General features: G+C 41.0%; 1 protein-coding gene across 2 annotated transcripts in view; it reads right to left on the bottom strand.

Moving 5' to 3' along the window:
- Positions 1–24,183, bottom strand: part of COG5 (component of oligomeric golgi complex 5) — a 555,903-nt gene that overhangs the window by 470,568 nt on the left and 61,152 nt on the right. The gene's annotated exons all lie outside the window — the stretch shown is intronic.

Here is a 24,183-nt window from a genome sequence, read left to right as displayed (position 1 = left end):
AATGGCAGAGTGAAAAGTGACACTGAAAATTCCATTTTCCAAATAAGCTAACCAATAAGTACCATAAATCTTGGGTATGAGAATTTAGCATTGCATTACAATACAGACAAGGCCCTTACAGCCTGACATAACAAACCCACTAATAACTGGCCACATAAACACCGGGTAATGGAAGAACAGAAATTATTAAACACCTGCCACTCAATGCTCTAATACTGCTACTTCTCATACTCATGTGTAACAGTATCTGGCCTGAATACAAGAAACGGGAGAGGCTCTCTGCAAAGTACATGATGCATTCCTGATCACATTCTGCAGGAATGGCGCTACATTTCTTCAGCTAGGAAACATTAACTAGGACTTTTACAACCACCAGGCATTGGATATACATGAGCAATTGAGAACGTGAACAGATGACTAAATAAGCAGAGTATGCAAATTGCCTCTTCAGAGATAAAGAGGACTTGAACTCTATAGCGCCACCTGTTGGTAGTAGCGATCCTACAAGTCACAATCAACCCTTTAACGAGTCTTGTAATATGACTTAAGGGGGTTTTACACATAGTGATATCGCTAGCAATATCGCTAAAGCATCACCGATTTGGTGACGCAGCAGTGATATCGCTAGCGATATCGCTATGTGTGATACTTACCTCCGACAGGCTCCCCCGCTGTCCATCGCTGATCGCACAAGATCGTGCAGCTTCATTTCTCGTCGGGCGCTTCCTGCTGGGCTTCCTGTGGCGCCGACAAGCGACGCGTGGACTCGGAAGGGAGGATGTCAGGATCGCCGCGTCTGAAAGGTAAGTAACGACCACTGTATCTCTGCGATGTCGCTGGTGAGATCTGCCTGTGTGGCAGCTCACTAGCGACCATTTAGCGATGCACCAGCGATCCTGACTGCGTGACATCGCTGGTCGGGATCGCTGGTGCATTGCTAAATGTAAAGGGGCCTTTAGGATAAAAGCCAAATCAGAATGCAAATTGAGATTCTGATTTGGCTTTTATCCTAAGTCATATTACAAGACTTGTTAAAGGGTTGATTGTGACTTGTAGGATCGCTACTACCAACAGGTTGCGCTATAGAGTTCAAGTCCTCTTTTTCTCTGAAGAGGCAATTTGCATATTATTTTCCCAGAGGAGCATTGCACGGCGAATAAGCCTCCTTACCTTGACAAGCCAGAGCTGGCATGTCACTCTCCACAAGGAGAAACCTTACCCCTTAAAAAAGCAGAAGGATCTCTTACGAAAAACACAAGATTTTAAGTCCTTAATCAGAAAATAGCCCATTGTTTTAATCACGTTTTTATGAAAAACATTTCTTTTTTGTTCATTCTACATATCAGAATATATAGATAAAAAAACCATACTGAAATCTTACAGTTTTTACTCTGGCTACTGAGCCTCTTAACAAGCTGACACTTCCTGTTCGGTAGAAATCACAATTGTCAAGTCGTTATTATTACAGGCAAGATAACAATGATGGGTAATACTTCTATATAGGTAATGCAGAATTCACCGTTCTCATTAAACGATGCCACAACTCCTTTAATAATAATAATAATCTTTATTTATATAGCGCTAACATATTTTGCAGCACTTTACAGACATTAGCATCGCTATCCCCAATCTAGATTTCCTATCAGTATGTTTTTGGAATGTGGGAGGAAACCAGAGAGCCTGGAGGAAACCCATGCAAACACAGGGAGAACATATAAGCTCCCTGCAGATGTTGTCCTTGGTGAGATTTGAACCCAGGACCCCAAGGCTACAGTGCTAACCACTGAGCCACCGTGCTGCCCCCTCTTTCTGCATAATGGCCCCTGTATGGCACACAGAAAATGCGCAGAAAACTCTACTGTAGAAGTCAATTGGTCAAATCCTATCTTTTAATGTCTATAGTCCATGAAGCTGCAAAAACTCTGCCAAGATAGGAGGCCCATAATCATATACAACGAGAGCACAAACAGAATCTAGATATAAAAATAACAAAAAATAGCTTCATTATCTGGTTTGAAATATTAAAACATAATGTAGATAATGAGTTTAACCTGTGAACTTTCCAGGTACAGAAACATTTTAGCATAATACATTACATTTTATACATACTTATTTTGCAGGCATGTTTCATACTTATAGATTATGACCAGCTATTTAAAAATAACTGATTGGCAAATCAACAAATATTCATTTTTATACTGTACCTCCATGTTTTTTTTTTTATCCACAACTAGCTCTGGGATGTTTGCGTTCCCCCGAGTCCCTGAAAACGCCTACAGCTGGGATGAAAGCTGAAATAGGCAAACGCCTTGGGCGCTACCTCGTACCACCCATACCGCTAATAATGGATTGGGTTTCTACAAGATAACAAGTGGCTTGGGGCATAACAGAAGGGATTGTAGCTTAGCGGGACAAGGGTGAGACCAAAAAACTGACAACATGCACTATAATTGCACAAAATAGTTGTGTAAACTATGCTAAACGATAAATGGTATAAAAGTTAGACAAATATGTCTAAAAATGCCCCAAAATTACCATCTGGCATGAACAACCGTGATACATATGGTACATTTTAAGACTGTCAAGTCTAATTTTATGCTCAGTATTAAACAGATGTAGTAAATCTGCCCTAATGCTGCTTTCAGACAATCTAAAGGTTAAAGGAAAAATAAATATGAAAGCACATAATCCTTTTATTAATTTACTTTTTTAATATATTGAAAAAAGTACACAGGAAAAATTCTACATGATATGTCATCAATATCAGTTCAGTGGAACCCTGGGTCCCCCACGATCAATTATGATCAGCTCCGAAAGCAGTGAATGTTAAGACTGAAGGTGAACAGCAGTGTTCCCAGGTCAAGTTTTCAGGATTTCCCTTAAAATTGCACAGGTGAGATCTGCTCACCTGCACAGGCAATAATTCCACTACCTGGGCGATACTAAGGAAATCCTTAAAACCTGACCTGTTGGTGGCTCTGGAGGACTGGAGCTGGGGAGCACTGATTTACAGTGTAGTGGCCGTTGCTGAAAACTGCAGATCCTTCACCACTCTGCCAGAGTGAGATCCGCCAGAGCTGATAACAGCTGATCGGGGGGGGGGGGGGGGTGTCAGGTGTTGAGAGTGAGATCCGCCAGAGCTGATAACAGCTGATCGGCGGAGGGGGGTGATGTCAGGTGTTGATTCTCCACCAATCTGATATTTATAATTTATCTGAAAGATAAGTCATAAATATCAAAAGACCGGTTGTAGGAATCAAATTTAAATTTTACGTGCATTACAGATTTTGGAAATTCTTTAAATGATGTAGCTGAATTGAAAACCATTGCATCTCTGCAACAGGCTGGTATGGAAAAAAGTAAATCAGGCATTCAGTGTAAAGACCCTGAAGACGAGTGCCTCTTACCATCTCAGACCTCAGGATGTAACTTATTGTGGGACTCAGATTCTCCAGTTAGAGTTTCTATATATCTTGCCATTTATATGTACAGTATAATTAATGTACAAAAACAGATTAAATATATTCAGTGGCTGATAGGGGGGTTGGTGAAACTCACAGATGGTTAAGATACTAATTCAGACCCAAGAGTGTTGAAATTGCAGCAAAATACCAATCAATAGAAATTAGGTTGTGCTGCAACTTCAGACACAGTTCTGGGTCAGACATGGTGTAGTTTTGGAAAAGTGGTGAGTGCCAAATGGCTCTTAGATTTCAGGCATTTAAAGAGCTATCTGGGGTCAGTCCCACAACTGATTAGACATAGGGTGGTTATCAAATTACTATGGTAGGCTAATCCGCATAGATTAACTGCACTTACATATGGGATATACAGTTGTGTGAAAGAGTGTTTGCCCCCTTCCTGATTTCCTATTCTTTTGCATGTTTGTGACACAAATGTTTCAGATTAGAAAACACAAAATGCAGTTTTTGAATGATTGTCTTTATTATTAAGGCAAAAAGAGATCGAAACCTATAGGTCCCTGGGTGAACAAGCGACTGCCCCTAAACCTAATAACTGGTTGGGCCACCAATGCAATCAAGAGTTTGCGATAACTGCCAATGGGTCTTTTACAAGGCTCTGGAGGAATTTGGGCCCACTCATCTTTGCAGAATTGTTGCATTTCAGCCACATTGGAGGGTTTCAGAGCATGAACCACCTTTTTAAGGTAATGCCACTGCATCTCAATCGGATTAAAGTCAGGATTTAACTAGGCCACGCCAAAGTCATAATTTAGTTTTCCTTAAGCTATTCAGAGGTGGACTTGCTGGTGTGTGTTGGATCATTGTCTTGTTGTATAACTGAAGTGCGGTTCGGCTTGATGTCACGAACAGAAGGCCGGATATTCTCCATTAGGGATTTTTTGGTAGACAGCAGAATTCATGGTTCCATTTACCACAGCAAGACTTCCAGGTCCTGAAGCAGCAAAACAGCCCCAGACCATCACACTATCACCACCACATTTTAGTGTTGGTATGATGTTCCTTTTCTGAAATGCTGTGTTACTTCTAAGCCAGATGTAATGTGACATACCTAGGGTTGATCGAATAGCTTCAGATAAGTGCTTATCTGAATAGCTATAGTGCTTACTGAATAGCTGCATCGTTAACATGGAATGCTCCCGATAATCATCTGTTCGGTGCCACAGCTGCATGTGTCGCAGCTGTTTGAGTCACAACACATGCATGGAGAGCCTGTGCATGCATGTTTTGTGACTGTCACGACACATGCAGCTGCAGCGCCGAACAGCTGATTATCGGGAGGGCTCCAAGTATCCACATACCGATGCAGTTTTTTGGTAAGCGCTATAGTTATTCAGATAATCACTTCTCCAAAGCTATTTGATCAACCCTAGACGTAAACCTTCCAAAAAGTTAAACTTTTGTCTTGTCAATCCATAGAGTATTCTCCCAAAAGTCTTGGGGATCATCAAGATGTTTTCTGGCAAAAGTGAAATGAACCTTTATGTTCTTATTTCTCAGCAGTAGTTTTCGTTTGGGAACGCTGTCATACAGGTCATTTTGATAAGTCTTTTTCTTATGGTGGAGTTATGTACACTGAACTGAACTGAGGCCTGCAGTTCTCTGGATGATTATGAGGTCTTTTGTGACCTCTTGTATGAGTTGACGCTTCACTCTTCGGGTAATTTTGATCATCCGGCCACTCCTGGGAAGGTTTACCACTGTTCCATGTTGTCACCATTTGAGAATAATGGCTCTCACAGTGGTTCCCAGGAGTCCCAAAGCTTGAGAAATGGCTTTATAACCTTTTCCAGACTGATGGATCTCAATTACTTTGTTGCTCGTTTGTTCCAGAATTTCATTGGATAATGGCATGATGTCTAGCTTTTGAGGATCCTTTGGTCTTCTCTACCTTGTGAGGCAGATACTATTTAAGTGATTTCTTTTTTTTAGAATTCTTTATTTAAAGACTGACAACGAAATCCAGGTTAACATAATAATTGAAACCAGACAAGTAGACAAATACAAGCAATACAACTTAACTCCCGACCAAGACAATTGTCCACGAGTCCTTAACATCCGGGGAGCCGGTAGTAGAGGTCAATTCGGAAGGTCTTTCATTTTTAAACTTAAAAGTCCACCACTCAAACTGATGTTTTCAGCTAACCTCAGGGGGGTTTGCCTGCAGCATTAGATCACAAAACTCACTAGAGCTTCGAAAATCCATCCATTAAGTGATTTCTTGATTGAGATCAAGTGTGGCAGTAATCAGGTTTGGGTGTGGCTAGGGAACTTGAACTCTGCTTACCAAAGATATGATGAAACACAGTTAATTTATGTTTTAAGGGGGAACAATCACTTTTTCCCACAGGGTGCTGTAGGTTTCAATTTCTTTTTCCCTTAATAACAAAGATCCTCATTTAAAAAATGAATCTCGTGTTTATTTGTGTTATCTTTGTCTAATATTTAAATTTGTTTGGTGATCTGAAAAATTTAAGTGTGACAAACATGCAAAAGAATAGGAAATCCGAAAGGGGCAAACACTTCTTCACACAACTGTATTTAAGCACTGAGAGAAAACCAATGAAAATGCAGTACTTTGGTGATACTATTGTTGTTCGACTATTTACAGTCATATGTTAAAGTTTGGGCACCCCTATTAATGTTAACTTTTTTTCTTTATAACAATTTTATTTTTTGCAACAGGTATTTCAGTTTCATATATCTAATAACTGATGGACTCAGTTATATTTCTGGATTCAAATGAGGTTTATTGTACTAACAGAAAATGTGCAATCTGCATTTAAACAAAATTTGACCGGTGCAAAAGTATGGGCACCCTTATCATTTTCTTGATTTGAACACTCCTAACTACTTTTTACTGACTTCCTGAAGCACTAAATTGGTTTTGTAACCTCATTGAGCTTTGAACTTCATAGCCAGGTGTATCAAATCATGAGAAAAGGTATTTAAGGTGGCCACTTGCAAGTAGTTCTCCTATTTGATTCTCCTATGAAGAGTGGCATCATGGGCTCCTCAAAACAACTCTCAAAAGATCTGAAAACAAAGATTATTCAACATAGCTTTTCAGGGGAAGGATACAAAAAGTTGTCTCAGAGATTTCACCTGTCAGTTTCACTGTGATGAACATAGTAAGGAAATGGAAGAACACAGGTACAGTTCTTGTTAAGCCCAGAAGTGGCAGGCCAAGAAAAATATCAGAAAGACAGAGAAGAAGAATGGTGAGAACAGTCAAGGACAATCCACAGACCACCTCCAAAGACCTGCAGCATCATCTTGCTGCAGATGGTGTCACTGTGCATCGGTCAACAATACAGCGCACTTTGCACAAGGAGAAGCTGTATGGGAGAGTAATGCGAAAGAAGCCGTTTCTGAAAGCAAGCCACAAACAGAGTCGCCTGAGGTATGCAAAAGCACATTTGGACAAGCCAGTTACATTTTGGAAGAAGGTCCTGTGGACTGATGAAACAAAGATTGAGTTGTTTGGTCATACAAAAAGGCGTTATGCATGGAGGCTAAAAAACACAGCATTCCAAGAAAAACACTTGCTACCCACAGTAAAATTTGGTGGAGGTTCCATCATGCTTTGGGCCTGTGTGGCCAATGCCAGCACCGGGAATCTTGTTAAAGTTGAGGGTCGGATGGATTCAACTCAGTATCAGCAGATTCTTGGCAATAATGTGCAAGAATCAGTGACGAAGTTGAAGTTACGCAGGGGATGGATATTTCAGCAAGACAATGATCCAAAACACCGCTCCAAATCTACTCAGGCATTCATGCAGAGGAACAATTACAATGTTCTGGAATGGCCATCCCAGTCCCCAGACCTGAATATCATTGAACATCTGTGGGATGATTTGAAGCGGGCTGTCCATGCTCGGCGACCATCAAACTTAACTGAACTGGAATTGTTTTGTAAACAGGAATGGTCACAAATACCTTCATCCAGGATCCAGGAACTCATTAATAGCTACAGGAAGCGACTAGAGGCTGTTATTTTTGCAAAAGGAGGATCTACGAAATATTAATGTCACTTTTATGTTGAGGTGCCCATACTTTTGCACCGGTCAAATTTTGTTTAAATGCAGATTGCACATTTTCTGTTAGAACAATAAACCTCATTTGAATCCAGAAATATAACTGAGTCCATCAGTTATTAGATATATGAAACTGAAATAGCTGTTGCAAAAACCAAAATTGTTATAAAGAAAAAAGGTTAACATTAATAGGGGTGCCAAAACTTTAACATATGACTGTATATGGTTACTCTTTCTAGATTTAGCCTACAAGTTCATATAGTATTTGAAAGTGACCTCTTCTTTAGATGTTTTCCACATATACTGTCCTTCTCAACAATATCATTTAAACTATTGGAATACACAGGGTAAAATTGTGTGCTTGCTAATATTCACTTCTAATAATTTTAATTTAACACTTTTATTCTTTATTTTGGAGAGGTTTCCATTGCGGAATTGATAAGTCAATGGTGGAAAATAAAAAATATATCCTAATGGACCATAATAGATCAATCAAATGGATCAAAATGAATAAGGACAGGTCATAAGACCAACGTGAGCTATGACTCTAGGCTGACCGGAATCTGAGCCCAATAATATGGATGGCTCACCAGAACACAAGACAATGCACCTGCCTTACATCTCCCATCTATTCCACCATAGTTTGTTTCCTTACATTTCAGAGCCGAGACTTTTGTACAAGGCGCAGATTACGCAGTCATTGGTTGACACGCACCATGTCGGTTTACTGTAATCATCAGTCCGTTAAATGGGGAGGACACACTGGGTGAGAGAAATGTAGCATTTCCTTTGGTCTGAATCGTACAGCAAGAGATTACAGTAACATTGCTTTTCCTGTTGAAAGACAAATCTATACTAGACTTTTATACAAATGAGATATAAAAGCTACTTCTAATCCAGATGCATCAAGGAAACCTTAAGGCTATGTGCCCACGTATGCAGAAAAAAAAGCACTTCTTCCAAGGAAAAATGTGCGGCTTTTTTTGCATCTTTTTCCGTGTTTTTGCACGATTTTTGCACATTTTTCCCGCGATTTTCGCGTGCGAAATTCAAGACCTTTCCAAGCGATTTGAAGCATCGCTTGGAATGTGATTGACAGGTTGGTCAAACTCGTCAAACATAGTGTTTGACGAGTGTGACCAAGTTTTTACTATTGAGGCTGCCTATGCAGCAACAGTAGTAAAAGGATCTAATGTTAAAAATAATTAAAAAAAATAAATCGGGTTATATTCACTTTCCGGCGTCCCGCGCAGGCTTCCCGGGCCTCAGCGATGCTCCCGTTCCTAGTAACGCCTTTGCGAGACCTTTGATGACGTAAAGTCTCGCGATACTGTAGCAGTCTCGCGAGATCGTACATCATCACAGGTCCTTGCCGCAAGGCATTACTGGGAACGGGGGCATCGCTGAGGCCCGGGAATCCTGCGCGGGACGTCGGAAGGTGAATATAACCCGATTTTTTTTTTTTACAGAGATATGGTACCCAGGGCCTGGAGGACAGTCTCCTCTCCTCCACACCGTGGGTACCATCCGCACATAAGCCGCTCACTTTGTGCATGGTGGGCATAGTCACATACGGGAAGTAAGCGGATCTCATGCATTCCTATGGGTGCGGAATCGCGGCAATTCTTTTCGGAATTGCGGCGATTCAGCAAAAAGAATGAGCATGCTGCGGTTTTTTTTCCGCGATGCGATTCCACCGCAGAAAAAAAATCGCAGCATTAGCACAGCATGTGCGGAATGCCATAGGAATGCATGGAGTACGTTCTGTATGTTTTTCAAGTGTTTTCTCGGCGAAAATTGCAGCAAAACCGCTTAAAAATCGCAATGTGTGCACATAGCCTTAATGAAAGCAAAAGGACGTTTGTTAAATGATACGGTTTGAAATTGTAGCATTTTCTGACCCAGAGATTAACAAAAAGGTATTATCAAAGGCTTAAAAGACAATTTTAGAAATACCAGCGCATCTTGAGTTTATTGAAACACATTTATATCATCGCAAAAGTAATATACAGTGCCTTGCGAAAGTATTCGGCCCCCTGGAACTTTTCAACCTTTTCCCACATATTATGCTTCAAGCATAAAGATACCAAATGTGAATTTTTGGTGAAGAATCAACAACAAGTGGGACACAACTGTGAAGTTGAACAATTCAGAGATCCACAATGAACTTCTGGAGTGAGTTTGCTGCACTGAAAGTAAAGGGGCCGAATAGTAGTGCACGCCCCACTTTTCAGTTTTTGAATTTCCACAAAAATTTAAAAAATAACCAATAAATTTCGTTCAACTTCACAATTGTGTCCCACTTGTTGTTGATTCTTCACCAAAAATTTACATTTGGTATCTTTATGTTTGACGCATGATATGTGGGAAAAGGTTGAAAAGTTCCTGGGGGGGAATACTTTCGCAAGGCACTACAGACAAAATCAACCAAATTCCTTCAGAAGAAACCTGTGAAAACATGTACAGAACTATAATGAACCCCTTCAGCTGGGTTTCCAGACATGTATTTTATCAAGCTCAGATTTTTGGTGCTTCGACTGGTTTTTCATAAGCTTCTAAAACAAAGCTGTCAAGACTGCTAAAGAAAAAAACAAAAACGCAACACTATATAAATGTGAATGATCCCATAGCAAAATATGGGATCAACTCTTAAAAACAATTTTCCTCTTGCACTGGCACACAGGAGGGAATTGAATAAAGCCAGATGGCCAAACAGAGTGAGACATGGCCTTTGGTGTTTGGTCTGTGATTCACAGACCAGACAAGGGATTTTCCCACCAGAACTCAATATCCTCATAGGCATACAGGCTGTGGAGTTCAGGGCAGGCGGTCCATACCTCACGGCCTGTATTCAGACTGCGATACTTGCATGTGTGAATCCGGCATTACTGTAATACAGATGTGGAAACTGCTGTGTATAGGCACTTACACATAATACACTTGACAACTGTGACCTACGTATTATTTGTACCGACTCTTTAGACAAAGTACAGGAAGGACATGTATATTTCCAAACAACATTATATGGGAGAGTTCTACCTCTCTTTGCACCGCTGATGCTACATCTTACCAGCCTATTCTATACCGTACATGCATTTTGGGAGAACAAATTAAACAGTTATTCTCATCAACATAAATGGAAATTGCAAAGTGCTTGTAAAAACAAGCAAATGTGAAATGCATTTGTCCTTAGAAATCCTCTCCATGCTCCAGAACAGAGGAACTTTTAATTGCATGGTTTACTGCTCATTACCTAAGTTAGCAGTCACTTCTGTGATCTATCAATGGTGCCTGGTCTAGTAGGAGTTCAATCTCTCTCTTGAGCTTGTAATATACTAGTCTGAAACCAGCTGGATTGATCTTTTCAGTTATTCTGTGCTTCTCTAAGGCTGCAAAGGAAAAATGGCCCCACAATGCATTACCAGAGAACGCAGAGCTTAGGCCAAAGGTACAGCAATGTCACTGGCCCAATTGATAAATCTTGGACGCACTGCCCCCTCCCTCCAGCAAGGACAACCCCTCCTCACGCTGAATGCTTGCCACCGTTAAAATAAAAACCCTTCTACTCGCCTCCCGTGTCGGCTCTGTTCTAGCAGTGTCGGCACTCGTCCAATCAGTGCTAGCATCATTGTCTCCTCCTTCGAACGTATAATCAATCAAGAGGAAGTGAGCGTCCGAAGGATGGGACAGTGACGCCAGCTCTGATTGGGCAAAGGGCTCACGTGCTGCAAAAATCTTATGCAAGACCCAGGAACGCTAGGCCCGGCACCGCTGGAACGCCAACGGCATGGCAGAAGTGTATAAGTGTTGTTATTTTAACAGGGGCAAACATTAAGAGTGAGAAGGGGTTACCCTGGTAGTGGACTAGCCCTTATAAACTAAAGTTTTGTTGCATCCATCATGGAAATCTTCACCAGATATGGTCATCCAAACTGCAGGGAAAAAAAAGTTTGAAACATTTGAAAGAGAACAAGTTAGTCCCCCTGGCTTTGTATCTCAATAACCTGGGCATGACAGAGTGGTTTGTTGGCCCCCTCCAGGCACTCAGCACCTGGTAACCAGGGCTGTGGAGTCGGAGTCGTGGAGTCGGAGTCGGTGCTCATTTTGGTGGAGTCGGAGTCGGAGTCGGAGTCGGTATAAAATGGACCGACTCCGACTCCTAAAATATATAATAAATTGGGTACAGTAATTCAATGCAGGATGTGCTGAATATTTTTTCATAGGAGTTTGGGAAAGTTATGAAATGTCCTATAAATGGCTGTTATATTCCTGATCTAAGGCTACATTCACACACAACGTTTTTCCTGTGTTTTTTGAGGATACGTTTTTCAGCTGCAAAAGCTGATCATCTTTTTAAAAAACTGCATCACCTGAAAGGTTTTTGAGCTCATAGATAATGTTTTCAATAGCAAAAGCAGATTAGAAATCTGCTCTATCTATATATCCATTTATCCATATCTGTCTATCCATATCGTATCTGTACCAAAAAGAATGAAAACCGGGTAGTACACCAATATATATTCTGTTCTATCTAAACATCTTGATTATTGGATCATAAAAATGATTAAATGTCTGAGGTTCACATTGTACTACAATAAATTTTTCACTTAAATATAAGCAATATGTGTGGGAGTCGGAGTCGTGGAGTCGGAGTTGGAGTCGGAGTCGGTGTAAGGGAAATTGAGGAGTCGGAGTCGCAGGTTTGGCTTACCGACTCCACAGCCCTGCTGGTAACAACCCCCTACAAACACCAATATCTATGTTCCTGATACATGGTGCCCTATGAATCCTTAATACACATCTGAGGATCCCCAGAGACCACTGCATGCCAACAAGAGGAGGCGAAAGCTATTACTTATTTTGAAATAGAAGGCCATACTTTGATTAGAATATCACACTGCAGATTAAATCTATTTAGTTTTTTACCTTTTTGGCTATTCTGCAAACCATATGAATAAACAATGTTGCATTACCAACACTTATCAGTAAGATTTTTTTTAATTTTATTTTTATTTATTTTACTCATTTACATAGCGCTATTAATTCCACAGCAGTTTACAGACATTATCATCACTCACAATCTAAATTCCCTATCAGTATGTCTTTGGAATGTGGGCGGAAACCGGAGAACCCGGAGGAAACCCACATAAACACGGGGAGAACACACAGATAAAGATGTAGCTCTGCTTTATTACAGTTTTTCTTATTAGTCTCCAAATGTCATCAATGTCAATCATAAGGCAAAACACATTCCAAAACCAAATTAATACCCACAGAACTGCAGAGGAAGTTGACAGCCGAAATAAAGGGCACATATTAAAGTATCAATAATCCACACAATAAACGTTAATCTGTAGCCACTCATGTAACTGTGATACATTTAGATATCTTACTGCTTCTCATCTCCATTACACAGAGCAAATTACACTCAATTTAAGCAGCAAATGAAACATAACTGGAATATACTACATATCTAGGCCAAAGTAGACTATTTCCAATGTAATACGAAGGTAGAATCCCGATAATCCACAAGTGCACCTGTTCTCTATGATCAACAAGAGATTGCCTTGGTTTCCTTCATCTAACTTAAAAACCTTGTTATCTTGAAGTGTAACCAAAGGAAATTTCCATCATGGCCTATGGGGTATGACACTTTATACAATATACAAGCTTATTTTCTGCTATGTTTTGCTATTATGTTCAGAAAATAGCAATGAAGTTCTTTGCTATCAATTTTGTTCTGTTTACCAATAGAATTCAGATTATCTTGTCTACTGAAAATTCCTAAAATTTTAACCATGGAGGGGAAGATTAGTTGCTTTTTTTTTTTGCATCATATACAGTCATATGTTAAAGTTTGGGCACCCCTATTAATTTTAACCTTTTTTCTTTACAACAATTTTGGTTTTTGCAACAGCTATTTCAGTTTCATATATCTAATAACTGATGGACTCCGTTATATTTCTGGATTCAAATGAGGTTCATTGTACTAACAGAAAATGTGCAATCTGCATTTAAACAAAATTTGACCGGTGCAAAAGTATGGGCACCTCAACATAAAAGTGACATTAATATTTCGTAGATCCTCCTTTTGCAAAAATAACAGCCTCTAGTCGCTTCCTGTAGCTATTAATGAGTTCCTGGATCCTGGATGAAGGTATTTGTGACCATTCCTGTTTACAAAACAATTCCAGTTCAGTTAAGTTTGATGGTCGCCGAGCATGGACAGCCCGCTTCAAATCATCCCACAGATGTTCAATGATATTCAGGTCTGGGGACTGGGATGGCCATTCCAGAACATTGTAATTGTTCCTCTGCATGAATGTCTGAGTAGATTTGGAGCGGTGTTTTGGATCATTGTCTTGCTGAAATATCCATCCCCTGCGTAACTTCAACTTCGTCACTGATTCTTGCACATTATTGTCAAGAATCTGCTGATACTGAGTTGAATCCATCCGACCCTCAACTTTAACAAGATTCCCGGTGCTGGCATTGGCCACACAGGCCCAAAGCATGATGGAACCTCCACCAAATTTTACTGTGGGTAGCAAGTGTTTTTCTTGGAATGCTGTGTTTTTTAGCCTCCATGCATAACGCCTTTTTGTATGACCAAACAACTCAATCTTTGTTTCATCAGTCCACAGGACCTTCTTCCAAAATGTAACTGGCTTGTCCAAATGTGCTTTTGCATACCTCAGGCGACTCTGTTTGTGGCGTGCTTGCAGAAACGGCTTCTTTCGCATCACTCTCCCATACAGCTTCTCCTTGTGCAAAGTGCGCTGTATTGTTGACCGATGCACAGTGACACCACCTGCAGCAAGATGATGCTGCAGGTCTTTGGAGGAGGTCTGTGGATTGTCCTTGACTGTTCTCCCCATTCTTCTTCTCTGGCTTTCTGATATTTTTCTTGGCCTGCCACTTCTGGGCTTAACAAGAACTGTACCTGTGTTCTTCCATTTCCTTACTATGTTCCTCACAGTGGAAACTGACAGGTTAAATTTCTGAGACAACTTTTTGTATCCTTCCCCTGAAAAGCTATGTTGAATAATCTTTGTTTTCAGATCATTTGAGAGTTGTTTTGAGGAGCCCATGATGCCACTCTTCATAGGAGAATCAAATAGGAGAACTACTTGCAAGTGGCCACCTTAAATACCTTTTCTCATGATTTGATACACCTGGCTATGAAGTTCAAAGCTCAATGAGGTTACAAAACCAATTTAGTGCTTCAGGAAGTCAGTAAAAAGTAGTTAGGAGTGTTCAAATCTTGTTTAAATGCAGATTGCACATTTTCATTTAGTACAATAAACCTCATTTGAATCCAGAAATATAACTGAGTCCATCAGTTATTAGATATATGAAACTGAAATAGCTGTTGCAAAAACTAAAATTGTTATGAAGAAAAAAGGTTAACATTAATAGGGGTGCCCAAACTTTAACATATGACTGTAGCTCATGTCCATACGGTGGAAATCAAGCAACAACTAGGTAAAAAATTCTCATTATTACTAGAAGTCTTGTTTCTAACAAAAAGATGTAGTACAAAAGGGGCTTGGTGGACAATTCATATGAGGCATAGTTCATGCAGTACAGTACTATATTAATACGAGTGTGCCTTTTACATAAAGGGAAAACTTATTTCAATGTACAATTCTTCTGAATATTTACATTCTAATCCACGTATAAATAAATGATGGATGGCACTCACCGTTTGGATATGAAAGGCTTTACTAAGGAATAAAAAACATCGGCACGGGAGACATTTGCAAGGTACAGACTAAGGCTTTGGGGGGTTTCCACTGTTTGGGCACATCAGGTGCTCTCCAAACGCAACATGGCGTCTGATCTCAATTCCAGCCAATTTCCGTTGAAAAAGTCAAATGATGCTCCTTCCCTTCCAAGCTCTGCCATGCGCCCAAACAGTGTTTTACCCCCCACATATGGGGTATCAGACTACTCAGGACAAATTGCAAAACAACTTTTGGGGTCCAATTTCTCCTGTTACCCTTAGGAAAATAAAAAATTGGGGGCAAAAATATGATTTTTTTATTTTCACGGCCGGGCGTTATAAACTTCTGTGAAGCACTTGGGGTTCAAAGTGCTCACCACACATCTAGATAAGTTCCGTGAGGGGTCTAGCTTCCAAAATGGGGTCACTTGTGTGGAGTTTCAACAGTTTAGGCACATCAGAGGCTCTCCAAACGCGACATGACACCTGCAGACCATTCCATCAAAGTCTGCATTCCAAAACGTCACTACTTCCCTTCCGAGACCCAACGTGTCCCCATACAGTAGTTTTCTCCCACATATGGGGTATCAGCGTACTCAAGACAAATTGGACAACAACTTTTGGGGTCCAATTTCTCCTGTTACCCTTGGGAAAATAAAATAATTGGGGACTAAAAGATCATGTTTGTGGAAAAAATATGATTTTTTTATTTTCACGCCCGGGCGTTATAAACTTCTGTGAAGCCTTTGAGGGTTCAAAGTGCTCACCACACATCTAGATAAGTTCCTTGGGGGTCTAGTTTCCAAAATGGTGTCTTTTGTGGGGGGTTTCCACTGTTTAGGCACATCAGGGGCTTTCCAAACGCGGCATGGCGTCCAATCCCAATTCCAGCCAAAAAAGTGAAATGGCGCTGCTTCCCTTCCGAGCTTTTCCATGCGCACAAATAGTGGTTTACCCCCACATATGGGGTATCAGCGTACTCAGGACAAATTGCGCAATAACTTTTGGGGTCCTGTTACCCTTGGAAAAATAAAAATTGGGGGTGAAAAGATCATTTTTGTGGAAAAAATATGATTTTTTAATTGTACGGCTGTACGTTATAAACTTCTGTGAAGCCCTTGGGGGTTTAAAGTTCTCACCACACCTCTAGATAAGTTCCTTGAGGGGTCTAGTTTCCAAAATAGGGTCACTTGTGGGGGGTTTCCACTGTTTAGGTACATCAGGAGCTCTCCAAACGTGACATGGTGTCCGATCAGAATTCCAGCCAATTTTGCATTGAAAAAGTCAAACGGCGCCTCCTTCCCGTCTGAGCTCTGCCATGTGCTGAAACAGTGGTTTCCCCCTACATACCAGGTATCAGCGTACTCAGGACAAATTGCACAATAACTTTTGCAGTCCAATTTCTCCTGTTACCCTTGGTAAAATAAAAAAAATTGGACCTGAAGTAATTTTTTAGTAAGAAAAAGTTAAATGTTCATTTTTTTTAAACATTAAAAAAATTCCTGTGAAGCACCTGAAGAGTTAAAAAACTTCTTGAATGAGGTTTTGAGCACCTTGAGGGGTGCAGGTTTTAGAATGGTGTCACTTTTGGGTATTTTCTATCATATAGACCCCTCAAAGTGACTTCAAATGTGATGTGGTCCCTAAAAATAAAATGGTGTTGCAAAAATGAGAAATCGCTGGTCAATTTTTAACCCTTATAACATCAAAACAAAAAAAATTTTGGTTCCAAAATTGTGCTGATGTAAAGTAAACATATGTGAAATGTTACATATTAAGATTTTGTGTGCCATATCTCTGTGATTTAAGGGCATAAAAATTCAAAGTTGGAAAATTGCGAAATTTTCAAAATGTTCGCCAAATTTCCGTTTTTTTCACAAATATAAACGCAAGTTATTTGAATGAAATTTTACCACTAACATGAAGTACAATATGTCAAGACACGAGAAAACAGTGTCAGAATCACCGGGATTCATGGAAGCGTTTCAGAGTGGTCAGAATTGTAAAAATTGGCCCGGTCATGAAAGTGCAAACCACCCTTGGAGTTAAGGGTAGGAATAAATTAGTACATTATGCAATTTACTAATATACCGTATATACTCGCGTATAAGCCGAGATTTTCAGCCCATTTTTTTGGGCTGAAAGTCCCCCTCTCGGCTTATATGCGAGTCATATACCGGGGTCGGCAGGGGAGGGGGAGCGGGGGTGCCAGATCCAACTTCCCCCCCCCCCCCCAGCGTGTCTCTGCAGCCCCCTTGCTTCTCCCGGTCTCAGGCTCCTTCCTTCAGCGGTCACATGGTACCGCTCATTAAAGACATGAATAAGCGCATATTTATGTCTTTAATGAGTGTTACCACGTGACCGCTGAAGGAAGGGAAACCGTGGAGAAGTGGGGCTGCAGAGACCGCGCCAGGAGGGGGTAAGTATATGGAATATTCACCTGTCCCCAGTCCATCGCTGCGTGCTAATCTGTCCTCCGCGTCCTCTGTCAGTGATGTTCAGGTCAGAGGGCGCGGTGACGTAGTTAGTGCGCGCCGCCCCCTCTGCCTGAACAGTCACTAACAGAGGGACCCAGAAGAGACAGAGCGGGTGCAGCGATGGAGCGGGGACAGGTGAATATCGCCAGTGCCGGGGTCCTGAGCCAGCGGCGACACAGCACCTGTCCCCGCCTGCTCAGGGCCCCGGCTCCTGGCCCCCAGAGATGGAGAGGTGAATATGTAATTTTGTTTTTTATTAGCAGAAGCGGCAGCAGCATATGGGGGCATAATCTATGGAGCATCTTATGGGGGCAGCATATGGGGGCATAATCTATGGAGCATTTTATGGGGGCAGCATATGGGGGCATAATCTATGGAGCATTTTATGGGGGCATAATCTATGGAGCAGCATATGGAGGCATAATCTATGGAGCATCTTATGGGGGCATAATCTATGGAGCAGCATATGGGGCATAATCTATGGAGCATCTTATGGGGGCAACATATGGGGGCATAATCTATTGAGAATCTTATGGGGCAGCATATGGGGGCATAAACTATGGAGCAGCATATGGGGTATTTTATGGAGGCATAATCTATGGAGCATTTTATGGGGCAGCATATGGGGCATAATCTGTGGAAAATCTTATGGGGCAGCATATGGGGGCATAATCTATGGAGCGTCTTATGGGGCATACTCTATGGAGCATCTTATAGGGCAGCATATGGGGCATAATATATGGAACATCTTATGGGGCTATAACCTTTATGGAGCAGCATAAGGGGCATCTTATGGGGCCATTATTAACCTTTGTGCAGCATTATATGGGGTATATTTTGTATGGAGCATCTTACTGGGCCAATCATGAACTGTATGGAGCATTACATGGGGCTCCTGGTTCAATGTGGATTTTCAAAAACATTTAACCTACTGATGTCTCAATTAATTTTGTTTTTATTGGTATCTATTTTTATTTTTGAAATTTACCAGCAGCTGCTGCATTTTCCACCCTAGGCTTAAACGTGAGTCAATACGTTTTCTCAGTTTTTTTGTGGCAAGATTAGGTGGGTCGGCTTATACATGAGTATATACAGTAATTTACATATGAAAGGTACCCCAATGTTCAGTTTTAAGATCTAATCCTGGGCCCTTACCAGCTTGGTCTAACACCGTACAGTGTTTCCTGGGTCGAAACAAGACTACAGCAGTGGGATGACTGCTTATTCCATAAACTAAGCCAGCCTCCTTCTCCTTTGCCAAAGTACAGACATAGAAGGAGGCTGGGTTTAGCTATTGAAGTGAGTCAGTCCCCTCCAGATCTAGTTTTGGTCTTGTGCCAACACAGGTAGCACTGTCGTATATCAGAGGCAAATAAGAAGAGGACATGCTAGGACCCGTGTTTCGACCTTGTAAGTAGAGATCAAAGCACTTTTCAGATGTAAAGTATATAGCAATCTGCATTATTTTGGTTAATTTAATTACACTTTTAACCTGGAAAAGCGTTTAGTTTGTATGTTAACCTTAAAACGTTTCCAGAGGAGTTGACCTGTTTATTTCACAAAAATACAAAAGCATCCCGAAAGGTAAACTGGCAATTAGGAATCTGGTCAAGTCATGTATGCATAAGAGGTAAGGAACCAAGACACGAGAACAGAGTCCGGAATAACCAAATGTATTCTGTGCATGGGGGATGCCAACAAAAAGAAAAGAAAAACAAAAAATGAGAAGTAAAGAGAGGAACGCAAAACAGAACCATGTCCATACAATGACAGTACATCCACACAAGAGGTAGAAACGCTGTGGATTTTCTGCAGAGGTGAAATCTGATTTACACATGCAAACTTGGCTGTAAATGTTTCAATCTGGGTTGGATATACCCTAACAACCATCATACTTTCCTGATATTCTTTTGACAAAAATGTTAAAGCATACTCAAGACAACCCACATACAAGTCATAAGCATCTTAGTGCCAGTTCCCCTTTATTTGCTTTATCACAAGGCTGGATTTCAATGTTCAGCTTTTATTTTAAGCTGAGGTACTAGTAGATAACAGCTTGTTGTTCCATCTGTAGCAGCAATTACGCATTATGAAGCCATTAGTACTTATGTATGCAAAACCGCACTGACTTGGAATGTGGCATTCTTGCAGAGAGCTGTATTATTCCAAGATCATAAGACTGTAAAGCCGATATTTAATCATCCACAGATGGACAGATTAAAACAAAATCAGCAAAATATGTCTTTTTTTGCATTAATAAATAAATAAATATATATATATATTTATATATATATACACACACACAGTTACATATACAGAACTATGCAAACATTTTAGGCAGTTGTGGATAAAATGCTGTAAAGTAAGAATGCTTTCAAAAATAGTGTTAATCTATTTAATATTTATTAACAAATTGCAAAGTTAATGAACAAAAAATAATTCTAAATAAAATCAATATTTGATGTGTCTACACTTTGGCTTCAAAACAGCATTAAAGCATCAATTCTAGGTACACTTGCACACGGTTTTTGATAGAACTTAGAATGTCATTCCAACCATCTTGGAGAAGTAACCACAGATCCTCGATAAATGCAAGATTGCATAAATCCTTCATTCTCTTCATTTAATCCCACACAGAGTCAATGACGGGGAGATCAGGGCAAAATAAAGATCAACTTTTATTTTTTTTTTTCACCTGGACTGGATGCTGTTCCCTTTTATTTTTGGGGAGATCAGGGATCTGTGGGGGCCATATGGTCACTTCTAGGACTACTTGTTCTTCTTTACGCTGAAGATAGTTCTTAATGGCTTTAGCTGTATGTTTGGGATCAAAGTCCTGCTGCACAATAAATTTGGAGCCAATCAGGTACATTTCTAATGGTATTTCATGATGGTCAAGTAATAGTGGTTAACTAAGAAAACTTTGCGCAGCAGATGAAAGACCTGTCATGCTTAAAGAGGTTGTCTGGCCTAACGTTACAAGTCTGCTGTCACTTTATGTGCCGGTGGACGAGTGACTGCAAGCATGTGATTTGCGTACATGCAGTCATGTTCAGACTAGATGGGCGCAGCCTCGCTCAATGAAAGTGGCACTGGAGAACCCTCACAGCATGAAGTGCGCTATATGAGGCTTCACAGGTCTGAAGTCACATTGAGTGACTGCAGACTTGTAGCTTCAGGCTAGACAACCCCTTTAATTACCTTTGAGATCGGAAGATGTCCAGCAGTGCCACTAGCTCAGAACTGGGAGAAACCAGTGAACTCCAGCTACACCCATCTACTGTTGAGAGTGATCTGACCAAATGTAGTCTCCTAGAAGAACTTTTGCCAAAAACCATACATTTCACATGGAAACAAGGCCAAGTGACTCAGCGATGCACAAAAACATATGACCTAGGGTACAGAAAATATTAGCAAATGCTCTGAACCGATAAGTTAAAATGTGAAATAAATGGCTGTAATAGAAGCCAGTTTGTTTGTCGAAGGGCTGGAGAGTGGTACAATAATGAGTGTCTGCAGGCAACAGTGAAGCAAGGTGGGGGTTCACTTCAAATTTAGGGCTGCATTTCATAAAATGGATTTGGTCAGGATTAATGGTGCCCTTAATGCTGAGAAATTCAGGCAGATACTTATCCAGGGAGACATCTAAGGCTAAGTTCACACGTAGCGGAAATTACCGCGAGAGTTCCGGAATTCCATTCCGCGGGAAAATCGCATTTTAAATTCCCGCGGAAAAACTAGCATTTTGCAAGCGTAATTAGCTTGCAAAATGCTAGCGTTTTCCAAGCGATCTGTCGCATCGCTTGGAGAACTGACTGACAGGTTGGTCACACTCGTCAAACACAGTGTTTGACGAGTGTGACCAACTTTTTACTACTAAGGCTGCCTATGCAGCATCAGTAGTAAAAGATAAAATGTAAAAAAAATAAAAAAAAAAATAAAAAATGGTGTTATTCTTACCTTCAGATGTCCCGCGCAGCCTTCCCGCCTCTCTCCACGCTGCCGTTCCCAGTAATCCTTTGCGAAAATGCCCGCGATGACGTACGTTCTTGCGGGATCGCAACGTCTCGCGGTAATTCGCGATGACGTCGCGCGAATGACCGTGAGACTTCGCGATCCCGCGAGAACGGACGTCATCGCGGGCATTTTCGCAAAGGCTTACTGGGAACGGGAGCGTGCAGAGAGGCGGGAAGGCTGCGCGGGTCGTCGGAAGGTGAGAATAACAGTATTTTTTATTTTAAATTCTATTTTTTACAGGGATATGGTACCCAAAGCCCGGAGGACAGTCTCCTCTCCTCCGGACCGTGGGTACCATCCGCAATTGTTCTGCTTACTTTTCGCATGGTGTGCACAGCCACATGCTGGAAGTAAGCGGAACAATGCATTCCTATGGGTGTGGGATCACCGCGATTCCGCAAAATTAATGAGCATGCTGCGTTTTTTACCGCGAAGCGATTCCGCCGCGGTAAAAACCGCACCATTAGCACAGCATTGCGGAATCCCATAGGAATGCATGGGATGCTTTGTTTTTGCGGAAAAATCGTGCGGTTAAAACCGCCGCGGAAACGCGAAAAAAACGCCGCGTGTGAACTCAGCCTTAGGCTGTGTGCACACGATGCAGATTTGCAGCGGATCCGCAGCGGATTTTACCACGCAGAAACGTTGCATATCCACAAGCGCTGCAAGGCTGCAGCTAACCATTGAGCCACCGTGCTGCCCATTATTGGAAGTGAGACACCTGGGAGAAAATGAACTGTATTTCTCCCGAGAGCCGCTGGCTTTCAGTCTTTTAGGAATGCCTGGATCAATTATAGTCACTGCTCACAGCACAGAGCGACAGCTGTAAGCACACCACGGCACTTTATTGTTAAATGATAAAAATAACTATAAACACTTCTATTTTTTAAAGGACAGATGCGAAGACCATCTAAAATCTGGTGATGAGTATCCATGAAGCCAAAAGTCAGGGTGAACACAGCTGGCTAGGAGGCAAGTGGTGCGACAAAGTTTGATAACTGGCCATGCTGGACAGTAGACAAACAAGCCTGTTAGCCAACCATCCAGCACAGCCAGTTAGTAAAAGACCCACAAACAAGCAACAACTGAGGTCAGTTGCAGTAAAGGCCTGGCAAAGCATCACAAAGGAGGAAATCCAGCGTTTGGTGACGTCCAAGACTTCCAGACGTCACAGTCATTGCCTGCAAAAGATCTCTACGGAGTATTAAAAAATTATATTTTATTTATTATAAAGATAATTTGCACAATTATTTTAAAGTCCCTGAAATTTCACAGGATATTTTAGTTCAACCCCTTTAGTTAAACCTGAAAGTCTACACTTCAATTCCATCTCGGTTGTTTCATTTCAAGTAAAAAAGAAAGAAATGCAGAGCCCAAATCATGAAGATTCAGTCACTGTCCAAACATTTCTGGACCTAACTGCATGTCTTGCCACTGTTACCATTCATACTGATGTCATATGAGCTGATTTGTATTACAATGTATGTGTGTGTTTAAGAATATACTAAGGTTATCATTCTTCTCCAGGTGAACTGAACCTTATAGTCTGATATCTAAAGAATCTCTCTCTCCCAAAAAGAACCAGATGTGATTTCATAGCCACACGTCTCCTAGGACGCCAACTCATTTTGTTGTATTTGTGTACATTCGACACTGTTCACACCTTTCACCCACATCTAATGCCACCAGAAATGTGCAACATCCATGTATTACCTACTCACTTCGATGGTAGGCATGTGTTAATTATTCATCTTCATGTAAATTAGAATTGAAAAAAAGACAGATTTCTGAAGCACAGTAGAGCCAAGCAACTACACCGCCAAGAACAAACAAAATTGGAGTGCAAATTTAATGACTAAATCTCCATCTGGGGACAAGCGTGTGCTAAGTGATGTAACCAATGTCCCTGAACATTGTGCATCTCGTTGCACATCAGAGCAAGGTCAAAAGTCATATAAAGGGTGGGAGAATTCTTTTTTCAACTATGTTATTGAGTCTTGCAGTAGGAAAGCAGCTGCATCAACATAATCTAAAGCAAGGATACCCATGCTGCATCCCGCAATGCCATTCTCTGTGACCACCAACCATGCGGACAGAGAAATGCTTATCTAACAAGTCAACTATATGTGAGCAGCCATACACAAAAGAGTAGCAATCAGCTGAGGAGCAGGGACTGTTGTAGATGCCTCATATTTAAGGAGAACATATTAAGTCCTAGATGTTGCATAGGTAAATCACGAAAACATAGCTTCACCCATCCAAGATGATGCAGAAAACCCATAATGATCTCAGAATAATTTCACATCCGGTTTCTCATATTGATATAGGAAAATATCACTATTGGTGGTTACAAATCACGAATTAAAAACAATTTAAAAAAAACCCACACATAAATGAAAACAAGAACAGAGAAAAATTACTACAAAAAAGGAGCAAAACTCAGT

The sequence above is a fragment of the Dendrobates tinctorius genome, unplaced genomic scaffold (genome assembly GCF_039654945.1).
Source record: "Dendrobates tinctorius isolate UK_male_01 unplaced genomic scaffold, ASM3965494v1 ptg000035l, whole genome shotgun sequence".
NCBI classification, from domain to species: Eukaryota; Metazoa; Chordata; class Amphibia; order Anura; family Dendrobatidae; genus Dendrobates; species Dendrobates tinctorius.
This window is presented reverse-complemented; position numbering and strand designations above follow the sequence as displayed.